The 22,657-nt window shown below is 42.8% G+C and overlaps 1 protein-coding gene across 11 annotated transcripts in view; it reads right to left on the bottom strand.

The window, feature by feature from the left end:
• The window catches only part of LOC125768346 (A disintegrin and metalloproteinase with thrombospondin motifs 1), a 91,164-nt gene extending 70,799 nt beyond the window's left edge, over window positions 1-20,365 (bottom strand). For 4 of the 11 annotated variants that reach the window (XR_007418876.1, XR_007418877.1, XR_007418883.1 and 1 more), the window contains exons 1-2: window positions 19,436-19,796; window positions 16,331-16,863 (exon numbers count right to left, since the gene is read on the bottom strand). The gene's annotated coding sequence lies outside the window, so the exon portion shown is untranslated. Of the gene's footprint in view, window positions 1-16,330; window positions 17,568-19,435; window positions 19,797-20,281 lie in introns of those variants that run through there. The other 7 variants (XR_007418878.1, XR_007418882.1, XR_007418881.1 and 4 more) reach the window with 7 other exon arrangements.
• Window positions 20,366-22,657: the final 2,292 nt, after the last annotated feature.

Here is a 22,657-nt window from a genome sequence, read left to right as displayed (position 1 = left end):
AAAAAGTTAATCCCGTACCAGTGTTTGGACTGGCACAGTATAACAACCGCAAGAAACAAACATTCTCAAAGATATCGTTTTGTTTTTTTTGGTATTCTTCATCACCGGTACGGGCACGATGATAAAGACTAATGTACCTCCTAAGCGGATTAGCGTTCTTTTATGGCTATTTCGGTGAAACTGCTACACATCAGCGATGAACGGACGTGTTTCGGCCACCGGTCAGCCGTAACGAAGAGGATCAGAATCAACCGTTTGACTTCAAAGTAAGAGGTGAATTATGGTTTATAACTTCTTTACCGTGGCATGAAACCATGGTTGACATCAGGTTTTTTTTTATTTGCTACTTTTATGTTTATAGTTTTTAATATCTCGTCCGATGGGAAACGCCCCAATATGGTAACTAAACGATGTTGATATTAGCTACACCATTAATGTGCCCTAGGGAAGGTTGATAATAAAGGAGTGGTATACTGCAAGAATTGGATGGAATCGATACTGATAAGTATTCGCAAAGTTATTGAGCACCTGCTATTGCGGACATCGTCAAATCTTCAAGCAGAATAGAAGGAAAAGTGATCTCATAAAAATTCTTCACCGGTAAAGATCTGATCCCTAACACACTCACACGCACCTCGTAAAGTTGTTCTAATTTTATTACACCTCTATTTTGCATACGATCGGTATGCCATAACCCATCGAAAGGGAGTACTAAAACTTTGTTCGATCTTAGTATTTATGGACATTTATCTACTACTTCATCTACTTCATCTCCAGATGATTTATGAAACGTATTAAAAAACATCGCCCCGGGTGTAAAATATCAGGCGCTACCAAGAAACTCCCCCAGGCAATAGACAACTTGCACTCGTAAAGTCCAGCTCCGGTATTAATTTGATAATAAATTTCAATCTAAAAAGCTGCTTCCAACGCAATCCAACTTGCGCCATGTTGTGATCAAGTTGTCGTGGCAAAACTTCTCCACTGTAGCTAATTTAACGCTGATCGCCGGCTGCACCAAACACCGCGTTTTTAATTCTGCTTATCTGTTTCGACCAACACAGCATGCGTAAGGTAAACCGAATCGAAACGCTCTCCTTTGCCGATCAGATGGCTCTAATTTCCCTATCGGCAGCCGGCACCAAATCGCACGGTTGCCAATATTTTCCCGCATTTCGATTGCGTGCCGATGCGTGTTGCTCCCGGCCGAAGGAGCGATCGAATGTCCAAATCTCACACACTTAACGGGTGAGGTGTACCGAAAAAATTAGGTTAGGCAAAATTTATGATCCTGCTTCCAGTGTGCAGCACAGTAGCACAGTTTTTGGGTAGGGTTCGGCCCGAACGGCCCGATTGGCGCAATAGAAAGGCGAATCGCCGTACATGTGTCAACCAGCAGCCCGCGATGCAGGTCGCGCTGAGGACCACTTTTTTTTTCGACTACTTACGCAACCGCTTGCGATCTCGTTTGACTCTGCTGGTTGGTGATAGCGCACGCGTGAATGTATTCGTGGTGGTCCAAACGTAAAAGCACTACTTATCAACGATGAACGATGAAACGGGGGATTTGTTTGTTGTCCTCCATTAAGAAAGGCTTTTAATTGTCTGAAGCGATATGAGACACTTCACTGAGGATATTCAATCGAATCTTAAGAGTATTTGATTTGACAAGGAATTGAGTCATAAGAAAAAGATGCATGGAAAATCTTGCAAATTATGGAAATTCAACTGTCCGGAACTTTGATACCACAAACTGCATATCTGCCTAATTGAAGATCATCACCCAATCATCGTACGAGGAAGTGCTTAAGTTTGCTTGATCTACATGAAACAAGAAGTGGCTTCATTCGCGCTTGCTTTGCAAAGCCTATCATCATTATCGCACAATTGTACACTTCATTAGTGGCTGCAGCTTCCTAGCGAACGGCAAAACAAAATCATGCCACCGATGCATGCCGGGCGATAAGGCATCATCCGTGCGGAAAGCGAGAGTGATTTCACCTTCAGCGAGACGGGCTGAAGTGATGCACACGACCAATCGAAAACCGGCTTCGCATGACTACGAACCTTGCGTGAAGCGCCGCAATGATGACGCTCGTTCCACCGTTATGGCCCCGGATGCGGCGTTACAGCAGTGACTTCAACGAACAGCGGTACCACAGTGACCCGTCCAGGTTTAGGATTATATCTCTGCCGATAGGAACTCGTGGTGTCTGGAAATGGCATCACGAGATACCAAGTCCGTTACAATCCGTCACGTCTTTGGCGTGATTTGATGCGAGTTTAATCACTTTCTTTTCGCACAGTGCAGATGTCCGGTACGTTTACTGAGCAAACAAAATGGTCTACTAATTGGAGGATGTTGAAAAACCTCACAATATGGAGCATGTTTGTTTTTACATCACTAAGCTTACTGGCACGACCACATGGGTTTGTTTGCTGAGACCACACCAATATAACGAACCTGTTACTCCACCATTGGAACTCATAGAGCACATTATTGATAAACCAAAACAACACCGGCGACGGCTCATTGAACTGATTCTCCCAGACTATTCATAGCCACACCGATGCTAGACCCTCCGGAGAACTCGTTTCTCTAATCGTTTCCAAGGCAAATGCGGTTTTTTGGAATTAGAATGAATAAATCAAAACCTGCCAACAATCAGACCCTCATTCTTCATCACCCATGGCCATCCATTTGCCACCGTTCCATAATCGAGAGCACATCCACAACTCCACCACAGCTTACTTTTTTACGAAGAGGGGAAAAAAAACCTCCGCAAATCTCACGGTTAGTTTCAAGACCATTCTTATCTAATGGTAAGCTTTTCTAAGGAAGGAAGAACCAAAAAAAACCAAAGTCGCTCCCAGCTCAACTCAACAAATGGGTGTTCTCACACATTGGGGATGTACATATTTATGGACCACCGCATGCCTAATGACAAATAGCGACCGCTAATGAGCAGGGTAAACGTTTTGTGAAATTGATTTCCGTTTAGTTTCCGCTTATCGTGCGCTGCGAACTGATTAGAAGTGGGCAAACTTTAGCTTGCCACGTTCATGAATTATTAAACCGTGTTGCGATCGTGCTGAAGAGCGCACAAGAGCATGAAGAATGTTGAGACGAGTTCTTGCAGTGATATTGCTATTAAGCATATTGTTTTTAATTACCCCAATTCAATGTAACACTAAACATTCTACGAGAACAATCACTATTGATAGCTACAGACAATCGTCAAGAAATTAGGTCTTTTCACTTTCCTAAGCACAAGCGTCATCTGACCACACTCAACCATGTAGCGCTGGAAGCAGACTCGTACCAAAACTGCCTAGCGACAACAGACACGTTTGGCAAAATGGACAAGCCCGCGACGTTCGCTTCGCTCGTTTGAACCGACTCTCCGATCCCGAACCGCCGCACCATACCGAAATCAATAAGTTGAAAACTTTATTCGATTTTTATTCATATTTATTCTATCGGTTTCTTCTCACATTTAAATATTTGTCCGGGCGACTGGTTTTCTCTGCCCACCGACAGCGGCTCGGCAACGAGCCCGTTTTCTGCAACAGATACCAAGGAAGAAGAGAGAAAAAAAAACATTCCGACCACCACAAAAGAACTGGCAGCAAAAGTACCCCGAACAACAACAAAAACCAACACCCGTTCCCGAAGCTTTTGGAGGTGTTCGAGTCCAGAGTTCTTGCTACGGCGACTCTTGGTGACTTCGCACGAGCGCGAAGATGGGACAAAAATCATCTGCAGCTCCCATACAGTTCGTGCGCCCGTCCCTAGCCTCACGGTTTTATGACACCGTCGACATTCTTCAATTTTGTCGCACGTCTGCCTTTGCTGCTCCAAGCGAGTCCAATGCTGCTCCATGGGTCATCCCAAAAATGGTTCGAAACCCAACATCAAGCGTACCGGCTGAGGTCTTGCGAGAAGCAGACCCTTGCGGGGGGCGGGGACGCATCTTCACCGGTCGCCACACTGCGGGACGTATATCGCTTGGCAGACAACCTGTTTCGCGCTTGGCGATCGTGTTTGTTGTCCTTTGCCCGACCGCCCGAACGAGCCTCTCGAGGTTCGTTTAATCATTTACTTAAATATTCAAACATATGGTTCTTTATTCTCGGTGCGCCACAGAGTAGGCCACAGGCGAACAGAGAGCAACTCCCTCCACCGTGGGGTTTTTTTTGTGGTGGAGCTTCTTCGACGTCGCATTGATAGAGATGATTTGTGAATTTAATTTTATTTGATTTGTTGGATGTTTTTTTTTGTTTCTTTCTTATGATCTCCCTTTTGCCCGGGTGTCTCTCTAATCGCAAGAAACTACACGGGTATCAGGAATTGCCCATAGCACAAACAGCACAATCATTTCCCTGTGGACTTCCACCAAAAAGTTCTTCCCAAAAAACGACCGCAGCCACCGATATCAATGCAGCTACGGATAAGCTATTAAGTTTGGCATAATTTGTTCACGACTTTTCTGCACATCTCATTCGTTTGGCGTGACAAACGAATTGATTCTTTCGACATAACTTTCAGCTCTTTACCACCCGTGCAGCAGTCAACGCTGGTGGTTGAGGTGATGGATTTAGACAAAAAGCTCAACACAGGTTCAAAAACTGGTGTAGTTTTCTTTTTTTTTGTTTAATCCGTCGAAAGTTGATATGTGTGTTGAAGAATAGACAGAAATGCTTTGGAAGTGCCTAAAATAGACTTTGGCATGGGCTTGAGACTAACATCAACCAATAAGCTAGTGATGTATTCTTGAAGATCAGTTTTTCGTGCTTGTCATCATGACAAGACGATCTGTCAAATTTACTAGAATCGTACGTAAGAAGACTTTAGTTCTGGTCGATTGTTAGACGTCTTTACCAGAGGTACGGTAATAAGCCGTCTCAACTCAGTATTCGAAACATTGAGCAATTTTAGACGACACAAACATTGTTTAAAAACTATCAAAACAAGCTTCAGAAATTTCCCCAAGCACATACCAAAAAGATTCTTCCCTTAACGCTGCCCATCACACGCACGGCGTACAGTAAATATTCGTTTATAAATATTCAATGAATTGCAAATTTCACACAAACTTCCAAGCACTTGGACGACGACTCGTCCAGGAACTTTGTTCCCTCCATCATTAGCAGGATTGTTGCTTGGCCTTGCTTGCATTTTAAACTGCTGTCAGCGGTGTTGAGAAGCCTTTTTTTTCACACCTTTGGAACGTGCCTCCCTTTTTTTTGTTTTGCTTTAGTGTCCTCAACTGGAATGTTGGGAGTTTCCCTTCCATCCGAAGTTATTCGTGGTACGCTCATTTCCTCTTCTATCATTCCAGTGACAGTGGTTGTTGCATAGCAAGTTGACAAATGAAGCGCGCCTTTAATCGATCAGTCAGGATCGTACAAAACCGCACGCCTCAGTCGCAGTCTATTCAACAAAACCTACACGGACATCAATTTTTTCAACATTCCGAGAGGGACACAATAAAAGCTATTACTCGCGCGCTGTGCGTTATTCAGAAGCAAAATGGCTTTTCAGCAAACGTTACATTACAGTTACCAACCGGCGAGCCGGCGCGTTCGTACGTTTTTATTTGGATGGTCAATCATCATGGTCATTTTTCTCGCCCCGGATCTCTGGCTGGTGTTACAAGGGGTGGATCTATTAATTTCCTCTTTCAAAAGCCCCTTACACTCGCTGAATGGTATCCAAAAACTCATCTCAAGACGGTTGGCGCCCTTTTTAGCTTGCTGTCAAATACGCGCCCATTTCATCAGTGTACCTTTTTACGTATCACAAGCGAATTGCTAAAGGGTCTGTCCTGAGCTGGGAAGCTGATGTTGGAGAAGTGGGGAGGAGGTTAGAAATAAGCAACACATTGCGAGACACACCCCTTCGTTTGCAAGTGTTTGGGAACAATGAGTTTCGCCAGCATGAAGACGATCTATTGAAGGTGCACTGTTTTGCTGTATGTGTATTGTAGTTGCCAGGGGTTGAATGTTTCAAGGCGTTTATGGCGTACAAGCAACCGATGGGCCAACCGTCACGAGGGCCGGTTCCCGTTGAAGCCGTACCGCTTCATTGATATTGCTGCACATGGTGTTCGTTCAATAAATCAAGACATACAGAGCTAGTCTAGCGTGGCCGAATCCCTTCCAAGCTCAATTATCCAAGAACTCCTGAGCCGTGCATACACGCGATTGGGTTTTACGCCACTGGGTGTTGTGTTGATCGTGAAGAAATGCAAAAGATGCATACACGAAAAAAAAACTACCCCAAAAAAAAATTGAAGTAGCAACAAAAACATCAAGAACTAATATACGTTACACAAAACACACAACATCTCAATCCGTTTTCTTCAGGCACGTGCGCGTAGGTGGATTATTACGATTTGCTAATATATATTTTTTATTAATAGACAGATTATTGCCCCATATCATGTTGGGTCGATTTTGCACGAACCTCATCGGCAGCACACGTTTCACGAAAATCGAATTTGCCTCACAGCCAAAGGCAAACAGAAGAGAGCACAAAAAAAGCAAACAAACAAACAAAAAAAAGATTGATTCTCCCCCATCACCATAAGACGTACGGGGTTCGTACACAATTTGATTATTTCATCACACGTCCCCGTCCATCGTTGGTTGGTGCCGGTTCGCTTTACTGAAACCGTATTAAATCCACCAGCTCGTTTTGTATCAACGTCTCGCGTGCCGGTAATCTTAATCCAGCATCTTAGCCGAAGTGGGATATCACCCGTCGAAGGCTTCGGAAAGGATTTAGCCACTCGAAGATCCGCTGCTCCGGATGGCGATTGAGTTGTTAGAACACGATATGTTCGGTGATGATTTCTTCATCATTTTGAGGGGTTTTTTGGGATGTTGGTTTTGTTTTTGTTTTCGGCAAATAAATTTTTACACCTTCCCTTGGTGAACGGGGTAGGGAGGGGAGGGGATGTTCTTTAACGTGAAACAAAAAAAACTCGCACATTTGTTTTTACGTCCCACAAACTTCCCCACCATAACGGGATGCTGTGAGGATCTTCGCAAAAACTTAAAATAAAAACAACCATCTCCGGAGCCGTTTAGGGCAACCACGAAAAGGTGCGATAAATATGTTATCTTACTTTACGATCGTAATCCGCTTTTACACGGAGGGTTTCGTTCCGTTTTGGCTGATGCCGGAGTTGACTGTATGTGATATTTGTGCCTTTTTTTCTATCTCTCTCACTTTTTCCCCCCTCCGTCAACTTCAATTTGTTGTAGCTTATTTCTAGCGTGAATGTTCGCCTAATTGCCATCTGATCTTTTGCGATGCATAGGCAAATCGTCATGAATCATGCTTTGTGTGATAAAGAAGCGAAGAAAAAAAAACGAATCGAATCCGAAGCAAACGGTTGATTGGCACGCGAATCCGTAACACGACGGAAATGGATGCACGCGTGGTTAAAATTCTTTCTTTCGCTGAGAGATTTAACGGAACTGTAAAGAAAAGCATTTTATTGAACACAACTCATCGGCTTTTTTACCGCACGTATTATACAATTGTGTTCGAGTTGTAAAGAGGCAATCAAGAGAACATTCTATAATGCTCTTTCTTTTTCTTGCAGTTTCATATCAAGATATAATAGGCTTCTAGGCTGCCTATAAATCTTTGAGGACAACTTAATCTGAGTTTATTTTTGGTGGTTATTTTAATGCGAAATAATGGAATTTATTAGTGAATTAGAGCAGAAGAATGCCTATTTTGGATTTGGATTTGGTATTAAATTAAATTAGGAACATCTTTATCTCCTCAATAAAACCATCAACTCATCGACCACCAAAAGTTTCAATAATCTAAAAATAAACGCTCATTAATACGATGCCCATTGCAGCACATTTTACTCTGTCGTGTCTCTCTCTCTCATACCACAAAAATAATAACAAAACACGTTGCAAAATCAAATGACACTACGTTGCAAAAAAAGCGGTAAATCCCATACTTAAATCTAACCCACAACATAATGCTCACCTACACGGTTGGACGTAAACCGGAGCCTTCCCGCCCTGAACTGGTGCGAAAGAAATTTAAACATGAATCTAGCATAAACCACCTCGTCGCTCCCTCCACCCATCTCAACCATGGACGGCCTCCCCAAACGAAATTTGAAACCCACGCTTATGGGGTTGTATTATTTGTGTTTGCCTTCGGCGCATGGGACAGTTTCGAACGGGCGGCTACGAAATAGCAGCACGCCAGCCGAAACAACGGCACCACCAAGCCAGAAAAGCGTCTAGCGCAACCGTTCACAACATCCATCGTTGCGCATTCGGTACGGTTTTCGGTGCTGACGAAAGCAGAATTTGGCGTTGCATCTCACTCGCCGTAACCACCCGCACAGAAACGAAACCGTATTCGGTTGGTGGTGGATTTGTTTTACGTTTTTTGCGTTTTCGACTGTTCTTTAAACCCTGCTTGCGTCGCTTGCATCGTTGGGCCGGTGTGTTTTTCCCCCCCACCGCCTCTTTAGTCATCAAAACGTGGAGGACGCAATGCATGCAATTGTCTTCATGTAAATAGCGAACCATATTCCGGTCGGCTATGGCCCTGGTGGTGCATTATTGTTTTGTTTTCTGCTTTTCTTCTATCGCGTTTTTGCTGCTTCTTGCTGTGCCTTTAATGTTCTTGCGCGAATATGTACCAACACTGTGGCCCGAAACTCGTCACGATCAAAACGATCGTACCCACACAGCACACAGTATCCCCCGGCACGACGAAGAAGTTTGCAGTTTGCGTGGAGCTGGTTGCCTAAATAATAATTGTAATGTTTTATTTGCAAAATACGTGTCCACAAAAGCAGAAGAAAAAAAACTGTTTGCGGTAAGGTGAATGATTGCGATTTGCGCGAGAAAACTCCAACCAACGTGGCAGTTTTGAAATGAGCTATTGCATAAATCAGAATTAAGGCAAAAGGTGCGTAAAATTATTCGCAACACAGTGATGACATTTTAATGTGTCGTTTTTTTGTGTGTGATTTTGGAAGGATGGAAAAAAACAGAACCCAAAATTGCAATTACCTTTAAAGTAGTGCAATAAATCATGGGATTTGTGTTGATACCTGCAAGTTAAATACAGGGTTTTCGGTGGTACAATTGAAATGTGAATCGAAATGTATATTTTTTAAGCATATAATTGACTCTTTTAGCAAGCGATTGAAGTTGATATGTTGAAGATGTTATTGATTCACAAATCTCAAATTTTCTCAGTTACTCAAATCCATCATAAAGCTTCTCAAATCCAAAAGTCGCTTGGCCATGACAGGTAGGACTTAGCGAGAAAATTTAGTCTCCGTTAAATTTTGAGGTTTTCCTTAACTTTTCTCTCAAACTATCACTCACGGCAGCCATTTTACTTCCCCTGAATACGCTGAATAAATAAATGTAAACAACACCTCGATTAACTTGTCAAACATATACTCGAAACCCCTGTAATGGATCACCTTACAATTGGCCTAGCAGTTAATTTGCTAAATAATGTTACAACACACAACATCGGTCCGTCCGATGTTGCTTTGTTGCATACTCATTACCACACTGTGTAGAACACGTTTTTTTGCACGATCGTTTAATCATTCTAAATTGCATTAAAAACGCATCAACAGATTGACCATCTGTTCCGACGACCAAACGATTACGTCTCAATACACCGGCACCCATCTTATCGGCCGCCAGCTTGATGACCACCTTCGTTCGCCGTAAATGTCACGCCGTTCGACTTCTGGGTGAATATTAAATCGTACGTTTCGCGCATCGGTGAACATTATCCGTTGCAGAAGATTGGAAATAGCGAAAAAAAAAAATACATACAAAACAGTCTCGCACACACTCCCCAAATCATGCAAATTGTTCGTCTCGGCGATGGATAAACATTTATCCAGTCTCGCACTTGACCTATGATGGCGAAGGAACACAACCGTTTGCGCACAACTTCAAACGAACTCGCTGCCTGGTACACTTGTACGGATGAGGTTGCACTAAGACCCATCATCCACACCGGCAATACTGGTTCGTACTAGCTTCCCTTTTGCGCCACAAACCTATTGCCTATCCCAAAATCAATTTTATCGAACCAAAAGTATCTTCACCGGGTGTGAGTATCGGTTTTGCGGGCACTTGTTAGCACATCCATAAAAAGGATTTCCTCATCATTAAGATGGAAACAAATCAAACAGTCATAAAACATCTCTCGTTCTTGTCGATTAGTTTGACGAAACCAAAAAAAAAATACAACATAATGATGAACCCCATCCAGGAAGTATGTTCCTTAGCCAGCATTGAAGTCTTTTGAATTCTATCTTTCACGCGGTGTATTTTTGTACACCGCAACAAACGATAACAACAACGCGTTTGCCGGGTTTGCCGCATGATTTCGCACATGTGCGAAAAATCGTTCCCACTGCTGAAAAGGTTACAAAAGTTCACCCAAAAACGGCACACACACACACGCACACGGGACCACTTCTTCTTAATGGTGTGTACGTCGGAGGAGACCAAACAACAAAAAAAACACAAACCGCAACCAGAACTCTGTCTCAAGCGGTAAGTACTACATAAAGCCACCCCCTGTTTTGGCAGCGTGTACCGTGTGGAGCACAATTTATTTGCTCGGCAACTTGGCTTGATGTCATGCAAAACTTTGCGCCCCCCCTTGCCGGGGGCTTATGTGTGCCAGCTGTGGCCGAAAAGGCCACCAAAAAAAAAAAACAACAACCCCAAAGAGACTCCATATACCACACCTTTTTAATTTTAAATCTCGTTAACCTAACCGTGCCCGGACTGGAGTGGGAAGATGTTTGAAGTTCCTTTTTTCGTGTATTTTTTTTTTTTTTGGTTTTCGTTGCTGCTTTGCCGCAGAACGATCATTTCTGTTTTCAGGCTATGCAAATATGGGCGGCAATACGCGGGGCCAAATGTCTGTTCTGGAATCGTTGTCGGGGATATGTTTACTTTTTAATCAACCACCAGGAACGAATCGATGTTTTACACGCAGGTGGAGGTTAGTTTAAAAATAATGGAATCAGTTCGGCTTTTAGTCTTTTAATTTTTTTAGTTTTAAGGAGTTTGCTTTCAGTTTTAAAGGTGAAGATATCGATTTGATCCTTTCATTCAAACAAATGCCTTTATCGCTTTAGTTGCGCTAAATGAGCTAACCAAGCAATAATAAACCTGTCTTAGTAATGTATAATTGTTACGTTTACAAATCAGTTGCGTTTGTTTAATTTTCCTACTCCGTTTTATTCCTTTGTTGTTTTGTTTTTGCTCTGGCACACGCTTACACACCCTTTCCACGTTCTTTTCTTCCCCATTCACCCCAACCAATTACTCATTGGATGGGTTTTGATTGAGCAAAAGCTTCAGCTACTCGATGCACTTAGCTGCCCAGTGCAGCTAGAGAAAGAGTTTGGTAGGGGGGAGGCCACACCAAGTGAGCGTGTGAGGAAGAGAAGGAATTAAACTGCACACAATACTAGCACGAACGAAGTTACACAAATTGCACTTTGCTGCTGGCAGGTAAGGGCGATCGACGTTATTGACGTTAGCAAGTGGCCCTTCCCTGGTGGTGGTAGTGGAAATGCACACGAAAAGCACTGTTTAAAGCAATCTAAACAAACACTGCACTTACACTGCAGCATAATATTAAGTGGGGAAGTACAAAGTCACGCTAGGGATTCACATCGGCTGGATTGGCTTTGTTTTGTTGAGAAGTGTTTGGCGAATATCAATTCCCTACACAACGCCAAGAGAGAAGGGAGCTACGGGCTATTAATGTTTCCTAAATATTTTGCCACAAGAAAGTATGTTTTGGAGTTTGATTTTTTTCCATCACAAATCAATAAGAAATTCCGCTGCTAGATGATAGTGGATGTATTTTACATATCCAAGACTTATCAAGTCTTCCTAGTGCTCCAACATTGAGAACGTGATTTGCCTTTTAGGTATTTTTACTCTCTCTCTTACATACTTAGAACAGCGTTAATTAGTTATATTCTACGCTTCAAGTATTAATAAATGATATCTCAGGGTCTACTTCTTCTCATGAAGCCACAACACTGAATCTGGTTAAGTCCAATGGAACTCTATACCAGAGATCAAAGTACTGATGTACAGAATAGAAGATCTCAAGGTATTTTTGAGGGTGGTTTTCTTCATCTTCTCAAATAAAAATGTATAACTCTCAGATACTTTGAATTACTTCAATCAGTTATATTTTAGTCTGAAAAGAACTCATTACTCCAACTTAAGAAAAGAAATGCTAAACTTTATTAAACACTGTTATTTCTTGTCTCAAACCAAGCTTCAAAGCCTAAGAAGTTTACGATTCTCATAGGAAAAAAATAGCAACATTTATTGATTTACAGCATAATACAGCCTCAAGCTGCCCATGGAAGATAGGCACACGCAAACCAACGATCACGAAAACGATCGTTTTTCGCAAACGTTAGTTTTGTTTTTTCAATTTCATTCACGCTCGAACAGATCGGAAACGGTACCGTCCTTCATTTCTGCGCCGTTTTTCCACCTACCAACAGCGATCGTCTTCTGAAAGAGGCCTATGTGGTGGTTCCCTGCGATGGTCAGCTGGGCCAAAGGTAGAAAGTGTAATTGGTTGGCCAGGAATAGAGCTTACCGGTTCGGACGGTTCGGACAGTGTTGTTCCATCGAAACGAACCATGCCTACCTTAACCCGTGCTGATTGGTGTTGTGTCTGGGGTGTTTTTTCACTTATTCATTCGCCTTCTTTAAATAGCTCCAATTTTTTTTGCACTGAAACACTGCTCTTTCTCGTCCATCACGAAGATGAGCTTGCGAAGGTTTTTCTCCATCAGTGAACTAATTGGAAATGAATTACTTCCCAACCGGGCCGCTTCATACCGGCCCCACCGGGTGCCCCAACACGTACTCAAGGCAAATGGTAACGCGAAGGCCAACTCTCCAGCAGCTGCAGGAAATCCATGAAATCGAAAAGAAATACCTCTCCCGTTCGGCGAATGGAAAGGTTTTGTGCGGAATTGGCGGTGCGGAAAATCGTGATCGTCGCCGTACCGTCGCGCATGTGACGTCACGATCGAACCGTTACACACCAACACAATGAACACCGAAGCACACACACACACATACCAGCTGGCACCAGTACTTTCGTTTTCACTTCGATGTTCGATGCAATACATTCATTTGGTGTGTGGTTTTTTTTGTATTTTCCTTTCGTGAGCAAAAAGTGAAACATGTTTCGCTTTATTCGTTGCGCTGGTGTTGGTTTGTCCTACGCCGAAAGGCGTGTAAGTAATCGACCATCGTATCGGCGACTCGGATGCTGGACCGATCCGATGTTACCGCATTGATTTGGTCACACTTACACAGTGCCGTTTCGTGCCCGTGGTTCAACGCAAACGCAAACCACGCTCTTTTGTACCCTTGCGCGATCGGTGACTCGTACAGCCAAACAAGCGACGAACCCCCTTTTTACTTGTGTCTGCACGTCTGACATTTTCGAGCCGCGAAAAGGTTGGCCCCAGTTTGTTTGGTAAGGGGAGGGGGTGGGAGGAGAGGGAGGGAGAGGCAAGAAGGAGTACCAGGACCAATCGTTTCGTTCCATTCCGTTTCGTGCGATTCATTGCAGAAAAAAAAACGAGAGAAGCAAATGAAAAGAATTAAACCACGAGGAGTGGTTCCTAGACAAATAGCACGGCACTAAACTCAATTCACTTTCACGGTCGAGTTCCGGTTACTTTGGCAGGATGACAGCTGTCTGGCTGTAGCACAACACTAGTCAATACAGAACATCTTCCGCGGCAAGCGTTTCGCAGTTTTTCGAAACAGCCAAAAACAACCAAACCGAATCCGAAACAGTTTTACTTTACCGATATCGGTATTCCGGTTCTGAATCTTTTCGCACCATCCGTTTGCATAACATTAGCGATCGAGAGCGCACGAAAATGAAAATAAAGCACGTCTTATTTCTTTAGGTGTTTGTTTCTTTTTTTTTTGTCTTTTTGGACCGTTGGCTTTTCTACCTCGTTTTTTCCTCCCCCCGGGCTTCTTTGCTTTACTTTAGCGAGCTTGCCATTTTGGTCCGGCGGTAGATAACCGGTCAGAATGCGATCAACCAAGGGAAAGGAAGGGAATGACAGCCGGAGGAAGAGCTGAGGGCGGGAAAACCACAATACTGATCCCACGGTTATCGGATGAAGGAAATTTACCGCCAAAGCCGCGGTGGTGGCAGAAGTGACTTCGGTTCGGTTTTTATATTCAACACAAGTCCCCATTTAAAAACGGCTACAGTTTGAGTAGATCTTCCTGTTTGGCACTGCTGGAAGAGATTTCCTTCTCGCTTTACCGGCCACCTGTTTGCGTACGCTCATATCCGCGGATTGTGGGTGACATTTCTGCCGTATATTCGATGTAGTAGCGAAGTCAGATATTTTTAGTTTGTTTTGATGAAACACATAAAATTCTTTCCTTTTTAATGTTCCATTTTAAAATGTTGCGTAAAACACCCCGATCGCGTATAATGCGATCGCTGAAACAATTCCAATACCCACTCGCTAAATCATTTGTGTAATCTTAATTGTTTTTTTTTTGTTTCTTCTCCCTCTCCTAATCACAAACACTGCTGATCTCCGTTGTTTAACACTTTCAATTTCTTCTATCCGGGAACATGGAAAAGTCACGATGAATCTGTTGATGTGTTGTTTTTTTCTTCTGTTTTTTTGGAAAGGTGTATCCATTGCTCTCATAATGATAATGCCATGATTAACCGTTGTACCGACGAGTCGTTCCACGACTGCAGACCCTTGTAAAGTAATTTCCCGTTCTTTTTTTTCCTATCCTAAGATCGAGATCGAATGATTTATGGCTTAGCGCTGGTTGTTTTAGTCACGCGGCAGGAACTTCTCCTGGCGACGTGCGAGTGTCTTTGAGCGGGCAAACCCTTAATGTGGTGTTAATCCGGAAAGTAAGATGGATTGCGGTAAAGGTTTCTGGGCATGTAAACGAAACGATCGAATAGATCGGTGAAGGAGTGGTTCAAACCGTAACGATTATCGCTTCGGGAGATTGATCTATCGGGAACATTCCAACAAGCGTCTGACGTAAAAATGTTCTCACCTTTAGGAGCTAAATTAAAAAAGCTTCGCCGGGGATTGCTTGACGTTAAATAATTTGACAAAAATCCAATACTTTCTTTTGAAGCTTGAAAAGAAAATTATGTTCCTCAAACCATTTTTTTTGTTCGCTGCACCGAAATCGATTGAAATGCAAATACACGTTACGTGCATCTCCAGAGAAGCTGCATTCAATCGATTTTTTCTTCACTCATAATTGAAAAAAAAACCTCCCCAAAAAACACCTCAGCCCATCGCCATGTTTTTCCCAAGCATGGCTGCATCGCCTTTAGGTAACACCGGCCGGACCCGTACGTTACTCAACAGCATCAGTGACGGCGACCTACCGTTTAGCTGCGCTGAAATTCAAGTTTACGAACTTTCACCTTGTTACTTAAGCGGCTCATCAAAACCGACCGCTCGCCAAAAATTTTCGGGGGCGACCGTAAAAAGGGTTTCATAATACTTCTCGACATAATTAAATCATAAATTCAAATGCATCGGCCAATTGCGTCGTTGGTGTTTTTGGTGCTGGTGATGAAAAACAAGGTGAAATCAAACGTGTGCAACACCATGCGGAATAGCTTGTCACTCGAGACGGGGAAGGGTACGACTTTTGTTTTTTCGTTGAACATGTTTATACCACTGATTTGTTCACGCGACCAATAACGCACCAGAAGATCCCCGTCCGCGGTTGTAAAGTTCATCACGGAATCACCGGCAGTAGCTGTATAATAAAAAAAAGCATATCTTCACGCCACTTCAAGGAACCATGAGACTGAACACAAAAAAAAGTAACAAACATCATGGCGCATATTGAATACAAACTTTCACTCTCAATCCGAAACGCAAGATTCGACGCGCCTGGAGGTCGTCCCAACGGTCTATCGGCCAAGAGCACGAGCACCCACAAGATGCCTTCTGCTCTCAAAAGGTACGTTTCGGAAGGTTTTTTTTCCCCTCCCGTATCTCTCCACCTTTGCTAGACTTTTTTTCGCTTCGTCATCGGAATTCTTCGGTCACTTTGCGCGACTACTTATTGTACTGCCCTTCGCATAAGAGCGTCTCGACTCTCGTACGCGTTGAAGTACAAACACACAAAAATTGAAACTCCTGCAACGGTCATTGGCATCCCCCCGCTCGTCTGGTAAAACTGTAAAGCAAGCAGCATATAAACTTACATTTATCTCCAGTTAATTGCTCAATAAACTACACATCGGCCAAATGTGCACCGTGAACCAGGAATCCAGAAGTCGACCGTTTCGGCAGCAACTTCCAACCTTCCGTAGTGCTCTCTCTCTCGTTCCCACAACACTCCTTCGCACGTCAAATCTACCCGATGTCAGGACACACTTGGCGTCCTTTCGCGGTGTCGTGAACCGGCCCTTGGAGACTTTGGAAGCAAACCGAACCAAGCCGCACTATCACCGGGACACACGCACAACATACACACGCGCACACATTTGGGGCTATCGGGGATAAATTTGAGCGAAAAAACAACAACCGAAAAACCGCACACCACGACACACAGAGCTTGTTTTATCAGAATTCACTTTTGGGGGGCACTTTACTTCTGGTTATATTTTCACGCTTCGCTTCAACCAAAACCAGCAGCGGCACAATTGGAACGGGGCGCAAAAGCCCAACACGCCGCAGAACACGTAAGCGACAACTTGCCTCCGATGCCTTTGATGCGCTGTCGATTCACACTTCACTTTTTGTTTTGTTTTCGGTTGGAATTTTAGTTTCGGCGAACAGCAAGATTGGCACGCCGACATTGATGTGAACGATACGGGCCACAGAGTGGGAGGGCGGGGAGAAGAAAAGAGGAATTGAGTGAAATCATTAAAGAAAAGCTGTACAAATGTGTCGATTGATCTTGGCCTGTCACAGCCAAGATGGGAAAGACACACAGTACAAAAAAGGCGCCCTATCAGAAAAGCTACGGGTTCGTGTCTTGTGTGCGAATTGAACTCTTTCCCTGTGTCCAAACGATACGTACGCAGAGAGAACGATTATTGGTCGAGTGTCTATTGGCGGGAAATGTTCTTGATGTGGCAGAGTGGTTTCGCTTACCCAACTGTTCAAGATATTTTTTTAAACATCGAAAGAAGTTTTTAGAATGAGGTGTGAAGGAGTGATTTAAGCGTCACTTTCGAGTATAATTTTAAGGTGTTATTAGAGTAGCTTTTTTTTCAAGAGTATCACATTCAGCACAAGTGAATTGGGAGGGGAAATAATCCTCATTCCCACATGATGCCTTGTAATTTCATTTTCAATTTACACAATTACGTAAAAAAATGCTGATAATTGTAAGGGTGAGAGTGCAATTACAAATTAAATCTTTAATGAAGCTTATGACGCAAATCGAGCTTTTTTTTAAATCATTATTGTACTATTAATGTGTTATATATATGAAATTCTTATTTTTCTTAAAATCATGCACTTTAAAAACTATTCTCACAATTGCTCTCTTTTGGGCATTTTTAAACCAATTACAACTGTTTCTTTTCACAGTTTTTTTTAAAGAGTTTAATTGTTTTATAACATTTCTGATACAGCTTACACCATACAAATACAAGTGCATCTACAAACACTCTCAACCAGGGCCACTTTTCCTACTTGAATATATAAATTTCAATTTTTCATTTTTCGTTCGACCACTCGCTGGTAACTCCCAACCATGTTTTCCACCCTGTTCGCTTGCACTTTTATTAACTCTTTCTCGGATTTGTTTTTTCACCACGTTTTTTTTTTGTTGTTGTTGTGCTCACTTCGCTTCCTGCACATCTGTTCCTATCATAAGCTAGATTTGTGGTTTTTTTCCTTGGTTTCCTCTCGCAAACTCCAATTCGATGCGACTGCATTAGTGGACCGCTGGGGGTTTTTTTTTTCTTCACAACTCTTTTCACAGTCCACCACCCATTTCCGTCGATAGCACATACCGTAGGAGTGTTAGTGTTTTTTTTATTATTTTCCGTCTTCACTTTTCATCTTCACAACGCATCTTCACGCTGCTCATCCAATGCACGAAGTTAAGCTTTGCTGGCGCTACCGACCGGCCCAAACGAAAGTAAACTTTACGATTTACTCAACCGGACGATAGCGGGCTTAAGCGTGGGTGAAATTTTTGCCACAGATTTTTACCCGCTTGTTGCCTTCATTTCTTGCGCTGTCCGATGGTTGGTTTGGTACGTTCGGTAATAGTGTTTGTTTTTACTTTCATTCGCAAACAGATGATCAGCTGCTTTATGAGCATTATTTGGGGTGTTTTGTTTTTTCCAAAATTATCCATTACATTTCACTTCTATCAAATTAGCAAAGGAGCCCTTCGCAATAATATAGATCTAAAGAGTTACAGCCAAAAATGAAAAACAAAACAAAAACATCAACTGCTACGGTAATCAAATGCTTCCAAACAAATTTTTTCGGTCAAATTAAAAGCATTTCTATAATCGTGCATCGTCGATCCAATCGTGCCGCTTCGTGTAGATTCGTGCTATTTTTCTGCACAAATTGCTGCGCTGTTACCACACCTCCGGCAACCGGATAGTGGCCCAAAACAGGTCTCACCACGATTTGCAGGAAAAACGTCACGAAAACCATCCTACAAACAACATAAACCCCCGCCCGGAGCCAACCATCCAACTACAGCCCTGGACCTGGCCTAACATCGCACAAGTTCCAAGGAAAAGAAACGTTAACGTGCAGCACACCAGCAGAGGCCGCTAGTAGTGGGCAAAGAAAAACGGCATGCGATGGAGAAAAAAATCCGAAAAAACAACCTTTTTGCGGCAAACGGAAAAATGGCAAAAGAGGCAAAAATTACACACGCGCAGCTACTACGTACAAGGTGGAGTGCCTTTTTTCATAAAGCAGCAGCAGGTTGAAATGTTTGTCGCTGCTTTGCTGGTGGATCGGAAGGTAGAGTTTTGCACTGGCCAGCACATTCAGGCTGGTTGTTTGGGTCCGATATTCATCGTACCCGCACGTATGCGAAAACTTTTTCAATGACTAAAGTTATGACCACGATAGAAAATATAAATCGGGTTAAAATGTAACATCGTTCGACTAAGCACTTTATGGTGGTGGATCGAACACGAACACGAAATGATTTGATTGCTAGAAAATATCACTCAAGATCACTTAAGAGTAATTACACCCTTAACAGAATCGATTCATTTTCGCAAAAATGTTCTTATTATTCAATAGTCCGGTTGCCTGTGCCGATCTCCATTGGTAACTGCTCCAAAGAAGCAGTGTTTTAAAATCTGTACAACACTCACGAGGCTCAACTTAAGAACGGAACAGCTCACTAAACGGCGACGCTTTAGAACGAACGGTTCGCGCGAGCTAAACGATACGACGGCTAAACAAAAACTGATCTGCGGCGATCTTGCTGCCAGCACAACGAACGGGGGCACGCTCCGAGAACTATGTCTGATCGAGCAAGTGCACGATCGAAATCATCAGTGTAAAAAAGAGAGAGAGGGAGAGCGAGTCGGACCATACGCAGAAGCAAGAGAGACTATGGTGAATGATCACTAAGCCGTACGTGGGTAAGCGAGAGCAGCACATTCAGAATGAAGCGAGAGGGAGCGAGAGATGGCAAAAGCGAGAGCAAGATCTTCCAGTGAGAGTAAGATGCTGTGAGGAACAATCGACAATGGGTTCTGTTTTTTTATCATGTACTAAGCCGTTCGAGCAGTACTTATACTACTCGAATGGTGAAACGAAACACGAATCAGCACTATTTTTCTCACTCAGTCACACAAACAGTTGTCAGTTTAGTAACGGAAACCTCGTTTTTACAGCAAATGCTAGTAACCACTTGGCGAACTGCACGCACACTACATCTATTGAACGTTTAGTACACAGCACACTTAAACCCATACAGATACATGCAAGCAAACTCATTTTCATTTTCTTCCTACTCTCGCTCTAGAAGGATCGACCACAAACACTGTTTTATTATCGAAGAAATATTTTCATTTTAAAAAGATACACTTTTCCGTCAGGATTTGCTTTTGTTTTGAACCATGACTTGATCGCAGATGGCAGAAAAAAAACTAATTTCCTTTACACCTTTCAAATGTAAATCTGTGTGCACAGGAAAAAAAACCCTTTCTTACACGCACGACGTTACGGCGAATGCGGCAGCGACGAATGGCGAGTGGCCGGTTGCGCCTGGAGCGTGTCTACTCGGAGACTAAAAGCGTTCGTGCAGTCGGGGTTTTGCACAACACCTTACCACGATCGATCGCGATCGGCCGTCTTCATCCCCCAAAACCCCCGCTGCAACCCCTATCTGATCTTCTTACCTTTGTAAAGAGAGAGAAACAAAAATGTTCAAAGCTCGCCAAAGCTTTAAGCACAACGAAAGGAAAAGGGTAGCCGCTTAATAGAGTGAACCATGAGATAGGAGAAAAACCAGGTGACTGAGAGAAAGAAGTTGAGAAAGAGCCAAATCCGACCAGCGGAAAGTTGGCGGGGACAGGCACGCCAACCAACGAACCGGGGGGCAACGTTTGATCGTACAAGCGGATCATACCGCGCGTCTGTCCGAAAAAAAAATATTGGAGGAGAGTGAGAGTGGTGAGTGATAAAGCCGAGAGAAAGATAGTTGTGAATGTGCGTGGAGTATAATATGGCAAAGCTCCCCCAGAAGAAGGGAAAAAAGTCAAGCCTACCCCCAAAATGCTCTCGACGCAACCAATCTTTTCAGTGTTGGTGTTGGTCCACACCAACGCCATCGTTCGGTATTACGACAGCGATGTCCGTGCAGTTTTTTTTCCTTCGGTCTGTTATTGCAAACTCTTTTCTTTTCCTTACGATTTGTCTCCCGTTTTGGGTTTTTTAAAAAATATTTTTTATACGTTTCTTTTGTTTCTTTGGCGACAGGAGCTACCGAATGTGCATTAACAATATCTTCCTAGAGGGGAAAATTATTTAATAAAACAGCTTTATGCAAATGTCAAATGTGCAATAAATTAACGGTTTAAAATGTAATATGGATCAACAATTAAATAACTCAAATACTAAAATTATGCGGAATAGTAAAACAAGACGAAAATTATATTGTAACATTATGAAGCAACATATTTGGCATGAAACATAACAAAAAAAATGTACCAAAACTAAAAAAATATTATAAATAAATGAAACCCCCTTTGTTAAACAAGGCAAATAGCATAAATTATCGATACGTTCGGAACATTCTTCTAAGCGGATCGATAACCTTATGCACTTGCTAAAAAATTCGACCGTTCCGGCGCACACTAGAGAAAGTAAAAGCAACTCGCACGCCTAAGAAAACGTAACGAAACGGAATAGCATAACGGATAGCCTAGTAGCACATTTCAGTGCACACGGCGCTCCCGTTTTGCAGCACCAGCCGTTGCTCACCGACCCGTCCGTACCGCTTGCCACCTTTACATTCACCGTAAAGTGTATGCATGAAACTGCAAGTTGTCCTATGCATGCGAGGTGCAGCTAGGCAACACGCTCTAGCTGCGTAGTTGAGAGCGAAAGGGTTTTTTTTCTCCTCCGTTTTGCACCATACCATCAAGGGCTGTGTGGCCGTAAACTCACCACACGGGAGAGGGAAATACGAACGAATGGGTTTGAACATACTCACCACTTTTTGAGAGACTTCAATGCGAGAGATCGCTAGTCGTGAGAAACCACCAAAACTCACGATCATTCCGAGGGGTCCATCGAAGTGTTTTATGTTTCTTATGAAATGAAAAACCGATATCAGATGTTTTGATGATATGAAATAAATATTAAACAGTTTTTTTATTTCCATTTATTACTCGATTCTTATTAAAAAAGCTTAATTTTTTTTTCAATCGATACTGAAAAAAATTACTTCATAACAATTCAAATTCAAACGGATTTACAACTAAAATTTTTCTGACGTTGGCTTTCTGATCCTTCCTGTTGGTGTGAGATTCTGCAGGATTAATCATCCACTTCTTCTACTTCTTCCGAATTGATTGTTTGAAGGGTTTGTCTATGGAGACGTCCAGAGAGAGGGAGAGAGAGAGAGAGAGAGAAAAGTGATTTCTTCTGAAGGAGTCCTTATAAAACTGAGATTAACTTGATGACGTTGATGCATCCGCCAAAAAGGCTGGGATGGAATGAATGACGACGGCGTTCGACCGCGGGAGGTTTAAAGGACTCCTGCAGTAAGCCAAGATCGCGTAGCACCTAATTCTTTGAATCTTTCTTCAGGTCTCGTCAATAATCTATCGGGTCCATCAAGATTTAATGACTTTCAATCACAAAAAGGTGACTTGTAATTAGGATAAAGATTGAAAGGAGATCATTTTTAAGAAGACATTGGTTGAGTAGTACGACGTTTCATGTACATCATTATAATAAGACACATTGCAAAATTAATACGAATGCTAAACTACACTTCGTTGCATTACAACAATCGCCTACTAACAGCATCCGACATCGCATTAGCTTGTGGCATTTGCAAACTTCTCAATGCACCGTGT

The sequence above is a fragment of the Anopheles funestus genome, chromosome 3RL, assembly GCF_943734845.2.
Source record: "Anopheles funestus chromosome 3RL, idAnoFuneDA-416_04, whole genome shotgun sequence".
NCBI lineage: Eukaryota > Metazoa > Arthropoda > Insecta > Diptera > Culicidae > Anopheles > Anopheles funestus.
Note: the sequence above shows the minus strand (reverse complement) of the source record. Positions and strands in the feature narration are given on the sequence as shown.